This window comes from Phoca vitulina, unplaced genomic scaffold (genome assembly GCF_004348235.1).
Source record: "Phoca vitulina isolate PV1807 unplaced genomic scaffold, GSC_HSeal_1.0 scaffold6, whole genome shotgun sequence".
Taxonomy (NCBI): Eukaryota; Metazoa; Chordata; class Mammalia; order Carnivora; family Phocidae; genus Phoca; species Phoca vitulina.
In genome coordinates this window covers 41022386-41044307 of record NW_022589709.1, presented here as the reverse complement: position 1 = coordinate 41044307, position 21922 = coordinate 41022386, and the positions used below count along the sequence as shown (strand labels likewise).

Here is a 21922-nt window from a genome sequence, read left to right as displayed (position 1 = left end):
ATGTTAATGTATTATCTATTTGAGATCAAACTCAGTACATTTTATGACTTTCAAAAAGTCAGCCCCTTAGATCAAAGTTCTCATTTTTCATAACTCATTTAATTCTCTACTCTAGTCAATGGGAAATGATATAATCAAGCAGTGCAGCCCTGTTCTCCCTCCTTCCTCCCTATATGAAATTGGGCTTATTTTCGTGAAGAATCTGGTTTGTGGAGGTAATGTGGTCTAGTAGCCGCAATGAGAAGTTTGTTTATAGATTTGGAATTTTATTCCATTATATAATCAAGACCACCATCTAACCTTCCTTACATAAAATTGCGTGTGGCTCACTTTACAGTAAGGCTTCTTATGAAATGATGTAACATTCTTCTAATACAACTTGTGGAACCAGTGTATTTATTTTCTTATCTTGTCTTCCCTTTTCTGTCTTCTGACATACATAGAGAAACTGGCGTGTGTGTGTGTGTTATATGTTTGTTTGGCAACACAGAAAAATCAAATAAAATTTCCTGGACTCTATGTTTCTTCTAAGACCATGGTTTGCTATGTCCTACAGATTTATTCCCTTCTATTAGAATCCCTTTAATAGAGCACTTTTAAAGTACATAAGATTTTTTTCCTAGGGGTATGGCATCTCTAAAGTACTTTTATTTACCTATTTTTGCTTTTTTAGAATAAGGAAAAAAAGATAAATACCACTTGAAGTTTTTTTAAATTAATTTTTGTAAAAGATAAATGCTTTGAGTCTCCACTATATAAAGTATCCTTGTAGTGGTACCTCACTGCTGGTGCTCTTCTCCCTCATTCATAACTTATTTCACATCCCTTGTCAAAAGACTGAATTGCAGGGGAGGACCTGGATCAGGCCATCCTTCCTTTCAGCTGTGTCTAGGAAATAGGGCATGAGTGGGAGTGGAGGAGGAGCAAGTCCTCCAAGTTACCTCAATATCCGTAACAGCGAGGTTTTCTGTCATGCCAGAGAATGGAAAGGGGATTAGCTAGGTTCTTCCCACATCTGGTACCATCCTCATAGCTTCATCAGCTGCCCTCAATATCAACAAAACCTAAATTCCTGGACAAGGCCTGGGCAGCTTCTCCAAATGCGGAGGTAAAGTTGAGAATATGGCAGGTCATATAAAAGACTCATAAGTTATGCTTTCAGAGGGGAGATGGATCAAAAAAATTCCTTTTTCCAGGAAATTGCCAGGATTTGACTCATCATTTAAGACTCACCTAAGGTGTCCTTTTCTTCTACTGAAGACTGGCCTGACTGACCAGTCATCTCCCCAAAAAAGTTGAACATTTCATCACTGAAACATCCACTTTATTTTCAACATACCTGCATTGTAACATCTATCCCATTACACTCATAATTGCAACTTCGCATGTTCATCTCCCTCATCAGACTGAATTCCTCAAGGGCAGAGATTCCATCTTTCACTTTTGTATCCCTAACACCTAGCAAGCCACCTCCCATTAAACACCTGCTGAATGTACTGGCAAATTAATTAATTAATTTGTAGTTGATGTCCAAGGGGAAATGTTGAAAATAGCAGCAGACATCTTATGGGCAGAGTAATATGCTTATTTGTTTCTTTAACTTTCAGGATGCACAGAGTTTTATGACTAAGTTCAAGATTCATGTTTATCTTCTTCTAAATAGTGGCTCTTACTCAGGCCTCACATCAAAATCACCCAGGCAGCTTTGAAAAACAGCAATGGCCAGACAGCACACCAACATAATCTAAATCTGGAGGTGGGACCCAGGTAGCAGTATTTGCAAAATAAAATCTTCCCCCCCCCCGCAAAAAAAATCTCCCCAGAAGCTCAATAGCCAGGATTGAGAACCCCCTGCTCTAAATTAACTGTATAAAGGACACCCAATGTTTTATACCTAAGACTCTGTTACTTAACATATGCCCAAGATCAATTTCAGCTCAGTTTTTGAATGGATTCTGTTTGTAAGAAATTGTTAGTTGATTTTAGTCTTTAGATGATCAAAAAATTTTAAAACGCTTTTGAAATGCAATATTAATTATATCACAATCTTCTTCCGGAAATATTGCTAATAACCTTATGTAATTATCTTTTATAGAATTAGCCAACCGCTATGACTTCCTCCTCAGTGTTTGGGTAATCCAGGCCTTTATAGTGAATACTTGTTTCCTGTATATTTAGAACTCAAATGGATACTAAATATAAAGCCGTTGTTTCATGAAGTCTTAAGAGTGTGCTTCACAGTTAGAAGATTCCAAAGAGGGAATTCAAACAACTGTAGTCAAAATAACATTAGGAAGTAGGCATAACTAGCCTCGGTGGTTTCATTAGTAAGAGGAATGAACACTGAGCATTACCAGTGGCACTTAATATTGCATAAAGCACACAAAGCTCTCCTTATCAGTGGGCACCATAAAATGACATGGAGGCTATTTATCACTGTAACCAATTAATTCCAAATCATCCATCTAATTCCCAAATCTTCAAGTCACATTTCTAATAAAAGCATTTTAAAATACAGAAAACACAGGTTATTTTGCTGTTTGTACTGTAATCCAAATAGCATTTGATTCTCTTCAACAGTGAAATAAAGCAGTACCAAATGCAGTTACTAAAATTCATTGGAAATTTGGCAAGGAAACCACGTCTGTAAAGATATGGTAGCTATTAATTTTGAAGTCTAAAGTGCATACGTTTGGTAATTCAGAAATATCTGAGTCCAGTTTGACCTCGGCCAGTCTTTCTGTCCTCACATCTAGTCAAGAGCATGGTAAAACTTTTCTGAAAAAATAAGAAAACTGCTTATGAGAGGAAAGGAAGTTAGTATTATTCCTCATAATAAAAATTCTAAAAGTGATCCCTTTACGTTTTTCAAAATGTCTTTTATTGAACACAGAAATATTCAGCCAAAACTGAAAGCCATGCATTGGATAAATAAACTTGGTATAATATTTCTTAGTTTTCAAATATAATGGAAGTTGTTCTAACTTGTCAGTATTTATCTCACATCTGTCTCTGTTTTTATGGTATTGTTTTCTGTTTCAACTACAAAGAAGTTAAAAGGTATGCTCCAATTCAAATTCTCCAAAATACCCATCTGCACTAATTAACTGGATAACTCCTAAAAAAAATTATTATCCATTTATGAACTCCTGTCATACAGCTCACATTCTTAAATTAAAACTCTATAAATTACTATGATTCCTGCAAGTAAAGATTAAAAATTAAGACAGCTCAAAAAGTGAGAAGCAAACTGGAGGTTGGTAACATAAAACTAGATGTTCACATTTCAATTTAAAGCTATTATTGTAACAAGAAAAACAGATTTTCACCAATAGGAATAAGACATTGCTTGTGAAAAATGATCTATCAAATAGTTGACAAGATATATTTTTTTCCCTCCAGGTTAACAATACAGAACTACATCACAGACCAAGAATTAATTCACTTCTTTTTAAAAACAGTACTAACATATCTCATAAACGGAGTTTATGAACATTTCATTCTGGGATTCCTGAATACTTTTCCCCAAGATGCCATGCAAAATTAAGTATCTATAGTTGAGTCATTTTTTTTTTCTTATCTAAATCCTGAGATCATTTATGTGAGATTTTGGCTTAGTGGATAAAAGAGTGGACTCTGGAGGCTGACTATCTGGGTGAGGCTCTAGCTTTGCCATTAACAAAGTGGATAACTTGAGGTAAATGGCTTAGTTCGTTTTGGGGTTTTTTTGTTTTTTTTTTCCTCGGTTTCTTCATCTGCAAAATGAGGATAGCAACGGTGCCTATCTCATAAATGAGTTAATGTATATAAAGCCTCAAGGCCTTAGAACAGTGCCAAATACACAATAAAACTCTCAAAACATGTCAGCTGTGATCATTACTACCTAAAAATAGTTGTAATTAAGAATACTTCCAAATTAATAACACAAGCCTTTTACATGTATCATAAAAGTTATTAGAATTATTAGTGATACCTTTAGTAATGATGCTGGATAAAAGTGGAATTCCTAAGTCATAGTTGAAAGTATCAATATATTTATAGAAGATCAGTCTTACTTCCAACCACCAAGCCAGCATGAATTGAAAACCAACTGGTCAACATATGTTGATGCAGATGGAAAAAGGATACAACTGTCTTTAAACTCCCTAAAGAAAGCTGAGTGGAGAGCCTTCTGGTCACTGCAGTCCAACCTATCATTACCAGTGCAGTGAGACTCTTTGAAGGGTTTCTTAGTCTATGAATAATACATATTTTGGGGACAACTTCACAAAAATAATCTGTCTTTACCCCAAAAAGACCTATGACTAAGCAAATGCAAAGAAAGAATTACCTCCCAACCACAAAAAAGCGTGGCACCCATGTCAGAAATTGAGGCAACTGGCAAAATTAAGTTTGAATAAAAAAAGAATAGAAACCAAAAAAAATTTTTTGAGATAAACTGGCCCCATAGTTCACTTCCTAGAGAACCAGGAAAAATTTAAGTTTCAAAACCACATTTCCCTTAATTTTTAAAAATAAAATTAGGAAAAAAAATCAGATTCTTTTTTTTTTTTTAAGATTTTATTTTTAAGAAATCTCTATACCTGATGTGGGGCTTGAACCCACAACCCTGAGAACAAGGGTCACATACTCTACTGACTGAGCCAGCCACGCGCTCCCAGATTATTTCTTTATAAGGCATCATTAAATAAAAGAGCCTACCTTTTTAGAAGATCTGGTATTTAAAAGTATTTCAGAGGGTACACCATATTTCCAAATATTCTTTAAGTTCTGTGAATCTCACTAAGAGGAGCAAGCTTTTTTCATTCCCAGTGAAATTTAGGATTGTATTTACACTTTGAGTGATAGAGAATTTTAGGGATTAGTCATTCAGAATACGTATAATTACGTTTGCCCATAGAGTTTTGTCTCCAAATGATTGTATTTATAATCAAATTGTAGCAAAAGAAAAGATTCTGGTTGTGCTCTAATCCCTGACTTCTGTCCTAATACTGGCAAGTCAGTTAGCGAGGCCAAATCTACCATTTCGTAATACGCAACAGCAATTCTTCCCCAGACCCACTACTGATGGCTCTGGGAAGAGAAGAGGCTCAGACATCCCATGGGAACTGACCAAACATTCTTTTAGTTCACCACCTGTGATTCTTGGTGTAGAGTAGTGCTTTCATCCCTAGGGCAAATATTCAAGATTACCAAAAACAAAACAATTCAAGTACCTAGACTAGGTAAAAAAGTAAAGTTACCTGACATATAAAGTCATGGATAGATTAAAATGTTTGCAGGAAAAAGTGAACTCCACAACTGTCCTTTATCACTCATCTTACATACATGTGCCCTCAAAAACATTACAAAATCAACTTATGGTAGATATGATTACATTGCTATATTTGAAATATAATAAACAAGGATTCCTCTTTCTTTAGGTATTATGAAAATTTCCTACAACAATCATTTAATACAACTCTAGAAAGAAAATTTATTTAGCAATTAATCAAGATGATGTGACAACAGAGCCAATGAGTTCTAAGTAAATTATTTTCTTGCTAAATGTGCAAAGTGTTTGCAAAGAAGCTTCTTAATTTATATTGCTTGTGTTGTCCATGTGACAATGTATCAGTTTCATAATCAGAAAATTTTCTGACAGAAATTATGCCTTAAAATGTATTTCATAAATTTTCTTTATGCAGAAATCTAAGAACTAGTTTTCCTATATAAATACGTACAATTAATGCTTAATTTGTATAAGTGATCACTCATTAATATAGCTTCTGTATTTTCAGTTTTAGCTCAAGTGAATTATAATTTTGATTAAAAAATGTTTAATTCTCCTGAACTCCGAACTGCTTTTCATATCAAAAATTGTTTAGAAAATCTAAAATTAGCACTTAGGTTCATTTTTAAATCTTCAATTCTGGGACGTATTTAAATATCATGATCTGTATACATAAAGTAAATGTGTCCATTATCTATCTGCATGTGCATATATTTATGCAGTAGGTACTTACAACACATACATACCTAAAAGTTCAAATTGTGCTAAATCATTTATTTCAGGAATGAATGCAAGTTTCCATTGCTCAGATGTTTTTAATTGTATAAAACCAGAGAAATTGTTTTCTATGAAGACAACTGAATTTTTATTTAGAATGGTTGATAGTAGTAGAGATACCCTAATAAATAAAAATTAAGTTCAGAAATATTTACCTACCATGCTTTTAGAATGATGTGAGTATCTTCAAAAGAAAAATGTCACAGTATTTTGAGATTATACAGTTTAATGTGTCCCTATACAGAATAAGAATTATTCGATAGTTTAAATGCTTTTGGTCTAATTTGATGATGTCAAAGACTTAAGGAAACTAGTATTATCTTTCAAGTCAAATAACGGGTATTTATGATACTAAATAGTATATCACAATATTTTTAAAATAAAGCTTGATTAGAGTAGGAAAGTAGGTTTGTTTTTAGTATAAGGTATGTATGTAATGATTATGAAGTAAATTTGATAATTGAAAATTTGTGTTTTTTGTAAAAAATCTGTCTTAGTTTAAACCTTCCTATAAAAATCTATCCTTAAATTTAAATACAATACATTCTGTTCATCATTAAAGTGGTTTATGAACTTTAACAATTTTATTTTTAATAAAGAGTAAATATTTGGTCAAAAATATGTTTAGAAGAAAGCTTTTGGTCTATGAATATTATAAAAGTTTCTTAGAAATCTCTTAAAGACTGAGTACAATAAAACTAGGGCAATGCATATATTCTCAGTTACTCTTAAAAAAACCTGTAAAAGTGACTATAGTGGCATGTTCTGACACATTCTTTTCATAAACCGAACCCTGTTAGTGACAGCGGAACAGATTGTGTGCATCTGCTGGGAATGAGCCAGATGACAGTGGAAAAACGCACATGGATACCTTGGCACAGCAAATAAAAAATGGAGAAAAAAAGACCTGGAAGAGAAAGTGCTCAACTTTAATTGAAATATTCTTTCCAACATGATGAACTTCATCCAACCACCTCTTGTAGCTTGTCAATTTTACATATAAGAATGTGTTTTTAAAGGGTCCTTTGTAAGTTAGAGCTGTTTTGTCCTTTTTTTTTTGGAACCAAATATTGACTCAGGTTATTTCTTCAAATTATGGCACATGTAATAAGTATTAGGGTAGAAAAAGAGGCCAAACCACTCTACCACAGTTTGGTACAAGAATGTTAAACTTCTAAAAATCCTGTCAGGTTGAAGTCAAATTTTAAATATCTAGGTTAAGTTTTGAATTATGTGGGTATTACACTGCCAAGTACTAGAGATGCCACAATCCAAATTTCTGCAAATGTGACTATTGTAAATGCTGCTTACACTCACTAGTGCTACAATATTTTATTTTATGCTGATCAACCACAGTATTGTTTAAACAGTTGGCTCAATGGCACTAGAGGTCCATCCATAAAAACAAATGTGCTTCTATAAATCATATCAGGAAGTTCTCTTGGATGCTCTGATTACAATGAAAATTTATTCTATACAGTATACAATGCAAATTTTAAACTGGAGACAAAGTTGTTTAATAGATTAGTAGTCTGACTGAAGCAGCTGCAGTCAAAAAAAATCTGGTGATTAACAGCCATTTTCCAGTAATCATAACCCTGGAAAGGGCTACTAAGCAGGGGGAGGGGGTTGCAGATGGGAATAATTCTCTAAACCCATGTGCCTTAAAGGGCTCCATCATCTTCATGCAGACTTATTATTATTATTATTATTTTTAAATTAAAGCTTTTAGAGGCATCCTTGATTGCAGTGTTGGGAGCTGTCCATGCTGTTTTACCATAGGGAAGTCCACTCTGCAAGTATTCCTTGCACTGAGCACTCTTTAGCCCTACATTAAAACAGGGCTAGAAAAGAAAGCTGAAATGCAAGGTGCACACTAGAGGGGCATTATTCAAGAGTGTGAGAATAATTCCAAGTGGTTGCAACTCCACGGGCTGTCTAAACTGGGCAGGCCTCGTTGACATTATCAGTCATCCAAAATATGAATTTCTTCGAAAAATTAAGTGAATATAAAAGCTGAACAAAAAAGTGGTAAACAGCCTCTGAGACCAGAAATAGTCCCATTTCATCAACATCCAACCCAAATTTGTTTACTTGTGTTATCAGAAAGTGTAATTCTCAGGTAAAATTCTGCATTTTCTGTACTACTTAATATTTCTTCTCACATGTAGAAAAATACTCAAGATAAGCTCATTTGTTCATCCTCTCAGAGTTGATAAACTGTAATTAAAATAAATAATCTCTTAAATCTGGAACAAAAAAGCACGATAGGAATGTCATTTACTTATTTTTTAACTATTTGAATAAAAAATGCATTTTATCTTTACAAATAAATACAGTTCATTAATTTATTCAGCAAATGTCTCTAGAATATCTATTATAGGCAAGAGTGACTGTGAAGGAATAGAAAGATGAGTAAAATGATCCTCATTCTTCATTAATTCTGTCTCCATATGCAATCAAAACTGGGTAATAAAAAATAAGATAATAAAAAAACAGAGAATACTAATGTATCCCTCAAAAGTGGATAACACTAATGCAAAAAACCCTAAAAAACCCATGACAAAAACAAAAACAAAAACAAAAACTTCAGAATTCTTGGTGAGGCTGTCTTTACAGTTAAAAACCACCTAATAACTCTATGTACATCAAACTCTTCCTCCAAACTGAACTTTTATCAAAACTAAGCCATGATCTATCTGGAATTCAGAACTTTCAATAAATGACTTTTAAAACTCATAGATGAGGGGCGCCTGGGTGGCTCAGTTGGTTAAGCACCTGCCTTCGGCTCAGGTCATGATCCCAGGGTCCTGGGATCAAGTCCTGTGTTGGGCTCCCTGCTCAGCGGGGAGCCTGCTTCTCCCTCTCCCTCTGCTGCCCGCCCCCCACTTGTGCTCTCTTGCTCTCTCTGTCAAATAAATAAATAAAATCTTAAAAAAAAAAAAAACACCTCATAGATGAATTGTGTTTCTTTGGTCCCATTTCTGGTTCTAAAAATAATATATTTAACAACATCTGATCTATGAAAGATTTTGAGTTTCTTGGAGAAAAATCTATATTGTTCCTTAGTAGCCATTAGCATTGACCTAACAGAATCAGAATTAGACTTGCCTTGAAAGTAACCCAATTTTAATGGTATGAAAGTATTATCGAAAAAAAGTTCAAAATAATTATCCCATCAAGCATTTCCAAGTGATCATCATTGGGAGGAAGATAAAATGATTAAAATATCGTGTAGTGCTATGATAATTTACTAATTACTAACCACTTACATTGTGCTTTTATATGTATCATCCTGTTTAATTCTTACAACTCTAAAAGGTGGGTGGTATTATCATCCCCATTTTACAGATGCTGAAACTGAGGTTTTCTGGTGGTTAAATAACCTTCCTAAAGCCATAAGCCAATAAATGGGAGGCTGGATTTTGAACCCACTTTGGTCTTTGCTCTTAACCACTACTCTCTATAGCTTAAGGGCCTGTTTCTCTAAGAGCACACGTATGTATATTTAAACAAATGATATTAATATGGTACTGAGTTTTCAAACTTTTTATGTTTGCAAATCAAGAGAACTGATTTTCTCTTTCTCTTGCATTCATCTCAATCTCTCATGCTTTCTGTCTCTCACTCTCTCTGCTCTCCTCCACTTAGCACCCCCCTCCCTTACGCACACACTCACATCTTGGAGTTTTGGCCCAACACTTCACAAACATCATGAAAACCATAATTTGGTTCAACGAGTCCGATAACTGTACCACCTCCTGAGATTACACAACGCTGTGCATTTTTGCTGTGGCTATGCCATGCACTGACTCTAAAGCTGTTGGCGGTTCCTTACAAAGGTATCATCCTGTAGCCTTAGCTGTTTCAACATCAGTGTTTAGAGATCTTTCATGACATAGCATTGGGCTTGATGAACCACATCAATCTCTCAAGTATAAGGAGACATTCTACAATCTCATGTGCAGTCAAATCCAGTTGAAAGCATACTTGTTTTATCACGATACCAAATGTTTTGAAGCAAGACGGGAACTCAGGAGAGAATCCAAAAACAAAAAAACTGAGGGGAAAAAAGGATGAAGTCAATTCTTTAAGTTTTGAAGCTATAAAATGAGAGAAGGAAAAAAAATCACATAGAGCTCACACTAACTCAAGAAAGATCGAACTGTCCTAAAAGGGACAATGACCATTCATTTCAACCAAAGGGCCATAGGAAAATAAGCAATGGGACTGAGTATCTTACCTGGCCCTTTAGAAATCTATTAATGTCATCGTCGGAATTTCTTTTTGGTTTATGCAAGGGGAGAAAAACTCAAATGTGAAAGAAAAGAAAAAAGTAGCCAAATTTTTTTCCTTAACCTATAACCTATACAAGACTATTAGACATCTTCGGATAAATACTAGAAATGATTGAATGGATAAACTTTTTTTTTTAAATAGCCAGGTCGTTAGTCTTCACTTAGTTAAGAAAAATAATCCTAATGGAATTAGGACTGGATTTATACCTTTTTAACATTTGAACTGTTGGAGAAGAAGGGTGAAAAAACCTACTTTCTCAACCATAGAACCTTTACGTCAAGGCCACCCAAAACTTAATGAGGCTCTTCAAATGTGAATGGAAATCAGCCACCTTAAAAAAGTACTTGGTAATTTATTGGTCATTTAAAATTTTAAAAATTTTTGCCCAGAGAATTACCTACTACAGAAATCTCCAAGAGATTCATGTTTTAATCAGGTATAGTTTTATAATTTGAATAGCAAAATAATCCATTTTCTATTTAAAATATTTTATTCAGTACACATATTAAACAACTGAACTTTACAATGTGTCTAACAATATTTATCAAGTGGTGATGATTCAAATTATCCTACAGTTCGGGATAATCCCAAGAAGATAAAGAAGTCTCATACCATATCCTAAATGAAAGCATAATTTTAAAGGTTGAAACTGGATTTTTAAATAGAATGTCTAATTTTGTAAGAAATAAATGTCAGAAAATTACAGAGTCCTATGTATATTACTATATGCAAAAAAAAAAAAAAAGTTTAACATATTTTCTCCTTGCTAAGGAGCCCTGAAAGTGTGCCAGGTAGAGGGCCTTTGCTCATAACACCTTTGGCAAGAATAGGTCATTGTGATCATGCTGTTATGAGCTACCTTTTACATTTTAAGATAATTTCTTGATACTTTTTTAGGAAACACTTGCAGCCACAGAAAAATAGTTGCTAGATATTTAAACATAATTAAAATGATCTCTTATCTATTTTAGAGAGAAATAAAATTAAATTACATGTAACTGTTGGTCTACTTAAGACTCCCACTTCATACATTTCTACAAGAGGAAGCTAGTTTTAGAGAGGTGTTCTGGCAATAATTTGTCTACTTTACACAAATGAGAATTCTGCTACTAACTGAAAGGAGCCATGACTGCTAAAAATTATTTTTTAATGAGATATTTAAAAATCACATTGGTATCGGTTGAAAATGTAACTGGTAATTAAAGACTGTTATAACAAATTTTTCATTTTACAAGGAGAACTATGAGTTTTCAGACTAAAGTTTCAAATGCAAAGAATACTAATGCAAATATTTAGAAATTGATTTATTTTGTATGGTAATAAGCACATAACTTACATTGTACTTTTCAAATGAAGAACATAAACCAAATCTGAAAACTAAAACCCATATTTTCTCTCTTTGTACTCTGTATTTTGACCTAGCAATCATTAAAACTGGGAGTGTTTATCAATAAAAATTACTGTAGTGCCACATATTGTGGTAGAACATTGCTATTTCCCGAGATAAGTACAAAAAAAACACTCCACATTAACTTGCATCACAAAATGACCTAACATATCTGGAATATAATGCACAGGCCTTATTGAAAAGAAACCATTATATTTTTCTCTGCAAAACAAAAAAATACAGATATCTGACTAGGCCTGCGTGTGCTGGAGGAGGGGGTTGGGAAGAGGTCTCATTTTCTATCTTACACCTATTGTTTTATGCACTCTACACTGCTATATGGGAAGAGAAAGGAAACATACTGAATCCACTTTGCAGTTAATGTCTTAGTGATTTAAGAGGCAGAATTTTCAAGTTAAAGAGGGGAAACATTCTGCTTTTCCTTTCCCAAAGCCATTGCCCAGGAAGAAGGCCCTCTGCTCCTTAGCCTACGCAAGGGGAAAAAAGGACATTATTTCGGGCTGAAATCACTCCGAGACAGAAGAGGGGAAGTTTATGATGTGGGACTGTGCACTGTATCTGGTGTGCAGCCAGGAAGTTTTCATTTTGTCCCTCTGCGGCCAGTACCTGCCCTGCATATGCAGAAATAAAAATACACCCGGGCTCTACCTCAGAAACTGTGGATGCTACAAAGAATTAAAAGAGTTTATTTTTCTTTCTTTATCCTGAGTGTAATTACTGTTTTTAAAAAGAAAGAGCTGAAACTATAGTAACTGGAGGGTTTTTTTTTTTTTTTAAACTCCTCAAACTACCTTCCCACAAAACCATTTAAGTTAAATGGTACATTTACAGACTCACCTACATGAAGGATATAACTTAAAACATCTGCTTAGACATGTACATTCTGATCGGATATAAAGAACGTGGCAAAATAATTGAAAAATACAGGGCCATTATTTTCTTAAAATGTGTGTTCTTCTCTGTGTGTGTGTGTGTTCATTCATTAAAGAGATTTTTGACTGCAATTAGGTAGTCGGTCCTATAAAGGCTTCCTTGTGTGACCATGGTTTCTAAAAATAAAATGCTCCAGTGAATATTTCTGCTAAATAATCACATCTTCAAAATTACTTTAAAGAAATCCCAATGCCTCATGTTACATTAAGCAATAATACCGGCCTTCCATACTAAGCCTTGGTTGCACACTTTATGCATGGTCAACAATTAATTAGGAGGTTTAAAGAAGTCATGTTTACTCTATTAAATAGTAGACTCATTTTCTTGTCTGTCCCCACTTATTTACATTAGTAAATCTACTTTCTAATTTTGCAAATAAATAAGCATATCTAAGCCAAAGCTGCCTATCTTCGGGGTTCGAAGAAAGATGCATTCTCTTGCTATCATTCTAACTTGCTGAAAACACAGATGTGTGAAAAAAAGAGGTAGTTGTAGCTATTTTAAAAAACACTTCTCATTCTATCAAAGGACCATATCCATCACTTTTTAAATCCTGTATGCTAGAGACCCATAGTATCTGAGAACAATTTTTATGAATTCTTCACGTGTATCTTATCTATGACAACAAGATACAAGAGGAAAACCAGACCACGCTCAGGATGCTCTTTGGAAAAAATAGGTTCTCACCAGGGATCAGTTTCTCCAGTCTCTAAAAACAAGTTTAAGGTACCTCATTTAAATCATTACAAGAAGATCTGCACTGTCATTCTACATGAATTGCAACCACTTGCAGGATGAACAACATTGCTCCATTCATTTAAAATTTACAGCATTAAGAATTAATAAAGTCTCTATAACATCTGCATTATTAAAGAGTAATGATTCCTGTAGAAATCTGCCTGTAATAGGTTTACTGTTTTTATCGCTTATAATGTCACCAATTTTCTTTATAATGTCCTCAAAAGATTCTCTTCATATGTACTTTGAACTTTATTTACACTGGCTATATTTAAAAAATAAATACATGGATTTAACTTGTGTAATATAATGACAATGTACAAAAAGTACACTATGGTGATGACAAATGAATGTTACTGATATTACCACCTGGCCAATACATGAATTTATATAACGGGTATAATTTCCATACTCAATAGTAACATTACTTTTCTTTTTGCAGTTAATGTTAAAATAGTATCAAAGAAATAAGAGAGAATACTATATTGCATAATCTTTTTTATAATCTTATTTTTTACAACAGTCTTCTTTGTTACAGAATTTTAATTATTTTTCTTGCACAGACAAAAACAACTAACATAAGAACACTGATGATATCTACTTATTCTTGAAAGAGAGAGGTAGGGAATGAGTACTTCTAGCTCCCGTTATTTCTTTATGCCTCAATATATCTGTGCAATAGTTACTATTGAATTCTTGTTTTGAGCAAAATTAATTCTAGTGCACTTTACAGAAGTTATTCAATATTAAAATTACAAACTTTCATAGACTTTTTTCAGCATTCAGTGTGAGAAAGGTTATCAATAAGAACTGCTTTAAAAAAAAAAATCTAACAGTTTCTTTGCTAACTATAGCAGACCATTAGAAATTATTTTCTTTCTCATGCTGTTATTCACTTACACACTGCATATTTGCTTCAATTCTCCAAGGGAAGAAATCTGGCTCTTGTGGGAAAAGTCCACCCCTTTCTACATGTTTGCTTCCTTAAATGAAAGGAACACACCCCCTTACATTCTTTGAAATGTGTCCAACATGCACAGAATTGTAATAGCACTCTATTATTGACCAAATTAGAAAATCTTAAATGAGAGTCAAATATTGTTAAAATGTTATGTGTTTTGAATCAGGAGAACTAAATGACACACACAGAGGTAATAGAAATGAACTATGTTCACTCTAGTATCTACATTTGGATGCTGAGACCACTTGTAAGTGTCAGTGGAAGAAATCTGTCACTGTTTTTGTGCACATGTATGTTGTATAACAACTCAAGAAGAGACCCACAAATGCTACAGGTTTTTGAGTGTATCCCTTGAATTTTAGACCCATTAAGGGAATGCCTCCTTCCTTTCATAAATGTTTTAAAGAAAAAATATTCAGAAATTAAAGTATCCATCTAAATAAGTACAATCTGAAAGCTGTTAGAAATCATAGAAGGGCAGAAGTATTGAAAGTCTACGCTCATGACACTAATGACAGAAAACTCACACCAAAGTTGATATCCACTAACTTCTACCTCATTAAGACAATCTGCTGATCATGAGAAGTTGTGTTCTAACAAGTCTTCCTTCTATGATGTAGAATAATACACTCGCTAGGCACGTTTTTTTGTTATTTTCTAATAAAGTGATATACTCCATATTAGTGGGAAATCTGTGCATTTATCTTTAATTTTATTTTTTCTAAACTCTTTTTCTTTATTCCATTTCACATAGAAATTTGCAAGTATAAAGACACAAAGTAGGCAAGTTTTTATATATTTTAAAATATTTCAATGTTTAAATAAGATGGTTAGTCCCCTTGCAGTATGTTCATCAGGCATTCCCCGACAAACTCAGCTATACAGTTTCCAGGCCTACAAAATGGAAGCTCTACTATTCTGCCTATGTTTTTCACTTAAAATAAGAGTGAATATAAACAGTGAATATATAAACTGGAACTCAAGGTAATAAACTTATTAAAACTTAGTAAGATATTGTTATGGCCAAAGAAAAGCTGCAAGTGTGTGCCACAAATCCACTCAGATGAAACATCTCATTCAATAGAATTTCTTATCTTATAATAATGCACAGAAAATTAAACACATAAATATTAATTTTATGTATCACAGAAAATGTAGGCAATGAAAATGCAATGTTTACATTTATGGGTGACTCATTAGTGTTTTATTGTGTGAAACACTAGGAGGCATCAGTTGGGTAAAAAAGGACTTCAATTTTTAAAGAAGCAAGAAATTACTGTAGAGTGGATGTGTAAGAAGTTGGGGTTTTCAAAATGTTATTATGTAAACCAAAACTTGATTCTCTGAAATAAACTCTCAAAACATCATATTTTGTTGTAAAGAATAATCTGTACATCACATTCATGAAATACATATAATTTGACCAATAAACACCTATCAAGATATATTTCAAATGTATGGATTCATAACTATGTAATTACACATTTTTATGAAGAATGTATTTGGGAACAGAATAACATAATGGCTATTGACTACTATGCATTTTCTGCTCAGTTATTCAATACCATGAGTGTATGTTTTATTTCTGGCAAATTCTGTTTTGTGCTCTCTAGAACGCCTCTGAAAATGCCTACTGCATTTAAACCTTATGATAACTGCTTCATATAAGCAGCCAGAACTTGATGTCTGTTCATAAAGAAGTGATGGAACTTAAAAATTTAAGCAATGAAGGTATATATATGAAGGACATGTTTTCTCTTACTTCACTACTGAAAGCCTGTTACTTGAAAACTGAGTTTTCTATTGTTTGAATGGCTCTTCATAATGATGAAGCAACAGGGTTGTGGTATACTTATCTAGCAATCATTTGAAATTGGAGTGTCTTGCTATTCCTCAACAATCAGCTTTTATCTTTGACCTATCAAAATAACATGTGAACTGCGTAATCCGCCTTTTGTAAGGTGCACAGACTCTGTTGTTGCTCCTGGTTTTGTGAATCGCCTCTGTAATCTGGTTTGATTTCCTAAAGATGACAGATCTCGGTGAACAGTCAGGCTTTACTGAGTGCAGGGCAGTCCACGCGCCCATGAGATTAAGGTACAGTGCTGAGGTCGGGGATCTTAATCACCTATCCTTCCACATGCAGCACACAGAGTGAACATCAGTGATTAAATCTTTTCATTGTGTCCAGGCAATCACTATATTCATAAAACGAATATGTGCATTTTTATAAATTTTAGATATTAATCTGCCTGGTATGATCTGAGGATGTGCTTTTGAAAAAAAGTAGAACTTTAGTAATAATCTCTCTAAAGTCCATTCTGTAACCCTTAATTGCATAGGAAATTCTCCCATGTTGTTTTGAATCATGTCCCTGAAGCCAGGGTTCTCTGTTTAATAACTATTTTTTTTTTGTTATTATGAGCATAAGTGTTGCTGCACAGTTATTTCCCCATTTTTTGTCACTTTCTGAGATTTCATAGACTCAAGATATACCGCATTTAGTGTTGGGAAATAAAACCACAAAACATAATACAATAAACAGAAGAAAGTTTTGAAATATAATGTTAACATATGCCAAGGAGTTATTTAGCTCAGCTTTTTATAAAAGAAATTTAATACAATAAATCATTTATTAGAAAGATATGTTTGTAGTGCTATTCAATTTATTGACTCGGTGTAAAAGTGAGGGCTAAGGAAGAAATACATAGAAATCTGAAAAATATAAAACATGATGCCTTTTCAGTATTCAATTTTGAATCAATAGACAGTCCTTTTCACTATTGGAATAAACCATTTCCACCAAATTTTGAAAACCGAGTATGTTTCTAAAGAATAAAAGACGCAAGGTGCAGTAAAGTCCTTGTTATTTAAATTTCATGTATTTAATGTTATACGTTTCTATTTTGAAAAGTTAATAATATATGTGACTGCATACTTTTAAAGTATGAACAGCTCAGAAAAGGTAGAAAATTGACTTTTTAATATAAAGTGTTCATTGTTATTTAAACCTAAGAAACAAATTAATATTTAATAAAAGTTAGGTCTTTAATATCGTCTTTGACATGCATACACAGCAATCAGAATGTAAATAGCGTAATTAATGAGTGAAGGAAAATACTGTCTTTTGTAAGAAGTCTGGAAAATATGTCACAAATACTCCAAAGCTTTGTGAATTACATTAGCAAATAACAGTAAATTTTTATAAAGTTTAGTAAAACTTGAAGCAAAGATAACTGCCAATTATTGTCTCCTTAACATGACTGGGGAATCATATTTTAAACATTGAGTTTAAAGTGTGCTTTGATGAAAACTTTTAGAATTGAGTTTGTAGTCTACTATATAGCCAAATGTACTTTCCAACAAATAGATTGAGATTTTTGATTTTAGAGATTTTTTTTCCTCTTGAGATGGGATATTAGCTAGGCATATCTCATTTTACCTGTCAAGTTCTGAATCCACTTGCTTTAGAACTACTTCTTTTAACTTAAGAATTTTATGCATACATGGGGACACAAAATATGGTTCATTAACTGCATTATATTTAAGTGAAACTGATGGAAAAACAAAAATAATGCTTGGGCCAGATTGGTACATACTGAGCATTTTCAAAGACTAGCCAAAACTGGTATTTTAAAAATGAAGTAAGATGTTTTAGTTTCAAATTGGAGAATTGGAGATTGTTAATCTATTTAAAGCTAAACTTAGTATGCAATACAGAGGTTAAACGGGGTTCACAGGTGGTCACATTTCCATGTCCTTCCAAGTCTCCAGGGATTGGAGTTATTATACTCTGCATAAACATCTTTACTCTGCAACCACAATTCCACTGCAAGGTGCCAGTGAATAAGAGGCTGGTCACTTTTTTTGACTGGTATAATGAGGTGGCTGGAGTTCCCTTTATAGCACTTAGAAAATATATGCAGTCACTAACCATTTCACAAGACAGTGACTATTAGAGTTAGTATCAGATTCACAATGGTAGAATGCACTTTGTGTCAAAGCAATTCTCCACTGAGGACCAGTTAAAGAACTGGCAGAGAGCCTGATTCTACCTATTATACTGTCAGCATTTACATATAAAGGTATTTTATGCAAAAGACACACATTCCTACACTGTGAAGAAAAGAGCTTTTTCCAAAAAATGATAACTACTGGACCTAGAATAGTTGGAAATGTTTCAGGTATAAAATTTCCTTTAAGAATTAATAGCCTTATTCTGGGAAGAAGATAACATTAGTATTAAATTTAAATCCTCGCATAATATGTAATAATACAATAAACAGTGTGCTGTGTCTATATATATACTGCCTTTGTGCCAAACTTTATCACTGAGTTTGGTAACTTTCATCCAAAGTCCAAACAGAAGGCAATTAAAGTGACTTAACCTTGTTTCTTTTTAAATAGCTATGTATTTGACTTGACCTGAACAACAACGCATATACTGAACCCCAGCACGAATTGTGAAATGTAGACTACCATGGCCAGGATATTATTTTTTGTCCACACCAACTGAGAAGCCCTCTATCAAGCCAGCACTTTGGTAAGGGAAGGAGATGCACAAAGGTATACTCTGACAGACAGCCATGCTTTAGCTCAAACTAATCCCAAGAATTAGTGGCTCAGAAGCATAACCCAAAGCAAATCAGAGTCTTCGGGGGGGACTCACAGGAGCATCTTTGCACAGTAAACTAGCCGCTAAATCTTGAGGCATGTACTTCAAGGTCACAGAACATTCTGTGAAATATTAAAATCCACCAGGCTCCACACACTCCACCATATCAAACATGCTAATGACGTGAACTAACTTCATGAAACTTTAAACACACTGGTGTGACAAGAACGAGTCAGGAGTGATTTCAATAACTGATGGCAAACAGATAAGACTATCTAAAAAGTTACTTTTAGCAACGGACCAGGAAATCACGGAATCTAAAAAAAAAAAAAGAATGCACAACAAACCTCAACTTCAGCCTTCAAAAAGGCACAGGAATAGACCCAGTGCGATGGAATATATTGATGCAGATTTCAGAGACAATACCCAGGCTATTTCTATTTCCTCGAGAAATGTCAGAGGTACTTACATGAAGGAAGACCCGATCAGATTAGTCCTTGGGATATTTTCCTTTCTTAAGAGAGAGAGAGAGAGAAAAAAAAATAACAATAATCTTTACTTCGTCCAGCCTTGAAGTGTTTTTCCACCTGATTCAAACATGCAGCCACGGCGACCCACACAGAACCTTCAAAGTCAATCCAATAGCAGCCTGAAGATGTCTGGGTGTACGCGTGTGCTCAAGTGTCTGTGACTGCGAGCAGAACGAGCAGAGAGCTGGAGACGAAGTGTGTGCGCGCGCGGGGAGAGCGCGCGCGGGGGAGGCGCGCTCGGGGCCGCGCATTCGCGCTCGCCGAGGCCGCTCGGAAGAGGAGGAGGAGGAGGAGGAAGAGGAGGAGGAAAAGAAGGAGGAAGAGGAGGAGGAGGAAGAGGAGGAGGAGGAGAAAGTAGCTCTCAGCAGCCGGCCAGATTAAAAGTAACCAGACTCGTCCAGAAAACTGCGTCCAGGAAGGAAGTGACAGAAGACGAATGGGAAAAGGAGAGCCGCTCGCAGCCTTTGAAACATCGCGTAAAAAAGGCGGGGGGGGGGGGGGGGGGCAGGGGTGGAGGGATATGGGGGGGGGAGGCGGGGGTGGCAGGGCAAATGGAGCAGACGGGTTTGGGGTTCTAAGCGGCACGTCCAAAGAAGTGCCTCTTGCCTTCTTTTTTCCCTTTATTTTGTCCTTGCCCTTGCCTTTGCCTCTGCCTCGCGCTGCCTTTTCCTCTCCGTCTCTCTCTCCCTCACAATCCCAAACCGTTGACTCTCTCCTCGCGAGCTAGAGAAATCATCAGTTTCACTCTCGCAAAAGGGGGGCGGGACTAGACCTCGGAGCATTTTAATAAAACAAACATACAGCAGTTCCCTCCTCACCCCTCCAGTCTCAACTAGATTGATAAATTACTCCACTACACTACTTTAATTATGTATATGGTATGCAGAATAAATCACTGAACATCAGTACCTCAATCAAGCACTTTTAAATGATAATTGCATCTTGGTGAATCAATCTTTCCATTCCTGACATTTTGCTAATTTTAGTTTTACGGTGGGGTAATGGCACATGCCATACGCAAACCTAATGACAATTCTTTATTGCACGAAATGAAGACAACATCGCGAGCGGCGGCTCCCTGCTCTCCCCACGCTGCAGCTGAGAACGCTCGGAGAACCATCTCCGGCAGCAGCGCGCTCGCTCCCCGGGGACTCTGCGAGCCAGCCAGCAGAAAAGTCCTTCTAAAGTCGGGCTCTTTCCTCTGACCAATAGGAGCGCGACCCTAATAGTTGCTCTTGTGACTTTTCCCCCCGTTTGGAGACGCGTTAACCACTTCTTTCTTCCACCCGTCCGAGCGCTCCTCTGTTACTCACGCGTAAAAGCCACCGTCCAGGATGTCTGCAGCACTCGATTCCAGCGCGCTTTTCCTGCACGCCCAGAATACGCGGTTTTCGGCCCAGAAAGGCTGGAGGGCCAGAAAGAGCGCCGAAATACTTCTTATGTGTTAGTAATGTACAAAGTAATAAAATACCAGTTCCTGAAATCTCGACTTCATCGCGGGGCCATGAACTTTCTAATCAGTTTGGAAATATTTACCGAGGCGGCAGCTTCCTCGGAGATTTCCCCCTCCCTCCTCCTACTTCTATCTCTTCCACACCTTACTGGATTTTATCCAGAGCATTAACATGTAAACCAAACCAACTTCCCAAATGCATTAGGCTTCCCTATCCGATAGCTGATGACTTCACTTATCCTGAAGAGTTTCAGCTGCACAGGAAGCAGAAATAGGGACTGATAAGGAAGATACTTATGTTAAGGTTTAAGCCCAGTAAACACTTGACCTGACCAGAAAAAAAAAAAAAAAAGATAGGTTAATATTGAAGATTTAGGAAAGGCTACTAGGGGTTGGGCACCTTCCCTCTCTAGCCAATTACACCACACCCAATAAAGCCAAAGATAAAATACACCAACTAGTACACAAACCATGAAAAGACAAGATTGCATGCCAGTGGAACTATAGATCATATAAAATGTTTAAACCAAATTAAAATTTTTTAATATCGTGAAAGGAAGAAGGGAAAATACATTCGGGAAATAAAAACTTTGAACGTACAGGAGTAGACAATAGAAGTATACTGAAATATCTAGCTAATTAAAGATATTTCCTCACTTAAAAAAATTCCTTTCAGCACTATGTGTTTAACCCAATGACTAGTTGCATTTCCTGTGAAGTTCTGCACCATGCCTCTAGACTATTTTAATGTATGATTCAAAAAGCCTCCTGCTTCATTGTAGGGGCTATTTGATGTGAGTAGCTTTTCTCAGAAGAGTAGGCTCAACATTTAGGTGTCTGCCCCAAGGCTTCACTTGAAAGGAGAAGGTTGATTTTCCAGGCAAGCACAACCAGATCTGAACAATCTTCAGGCTTCTGGCTCATCACCATTGTGAC

The 21922-nt window shown here is 35.2% G+C and overlaps 1 protein-coding gene across 5 annotated transcripts in view; it reads right to left on the bottom strand.

The window, feature by feature from the left end:
* MEF2C (myocyte enhancer factor 2C) overlaps positions 1-20945 on the bottom strand; it is a 151034-nt gene extending 130089 nt beyond the window's left edge. For 2 of the 5 annotated variants that reach the window (XM_032404023.1, XM_032404021.1), the window contains exon 1: positions 19473-19722. The gene's annotated coding sequence lies outside the window, so the exon portion shown is untranslated. Of the gene's footprint in view, positions 1-19472; positions 19732-20846 lie in introns of those variants that run through there. The other 3 variants (XM_032404025.1, XM_032404027.1, XM_032404026.1) reach the window with 3 other exon arrangements.
* Positions 20946-21922: the final 977 nt, after the last annotated feature.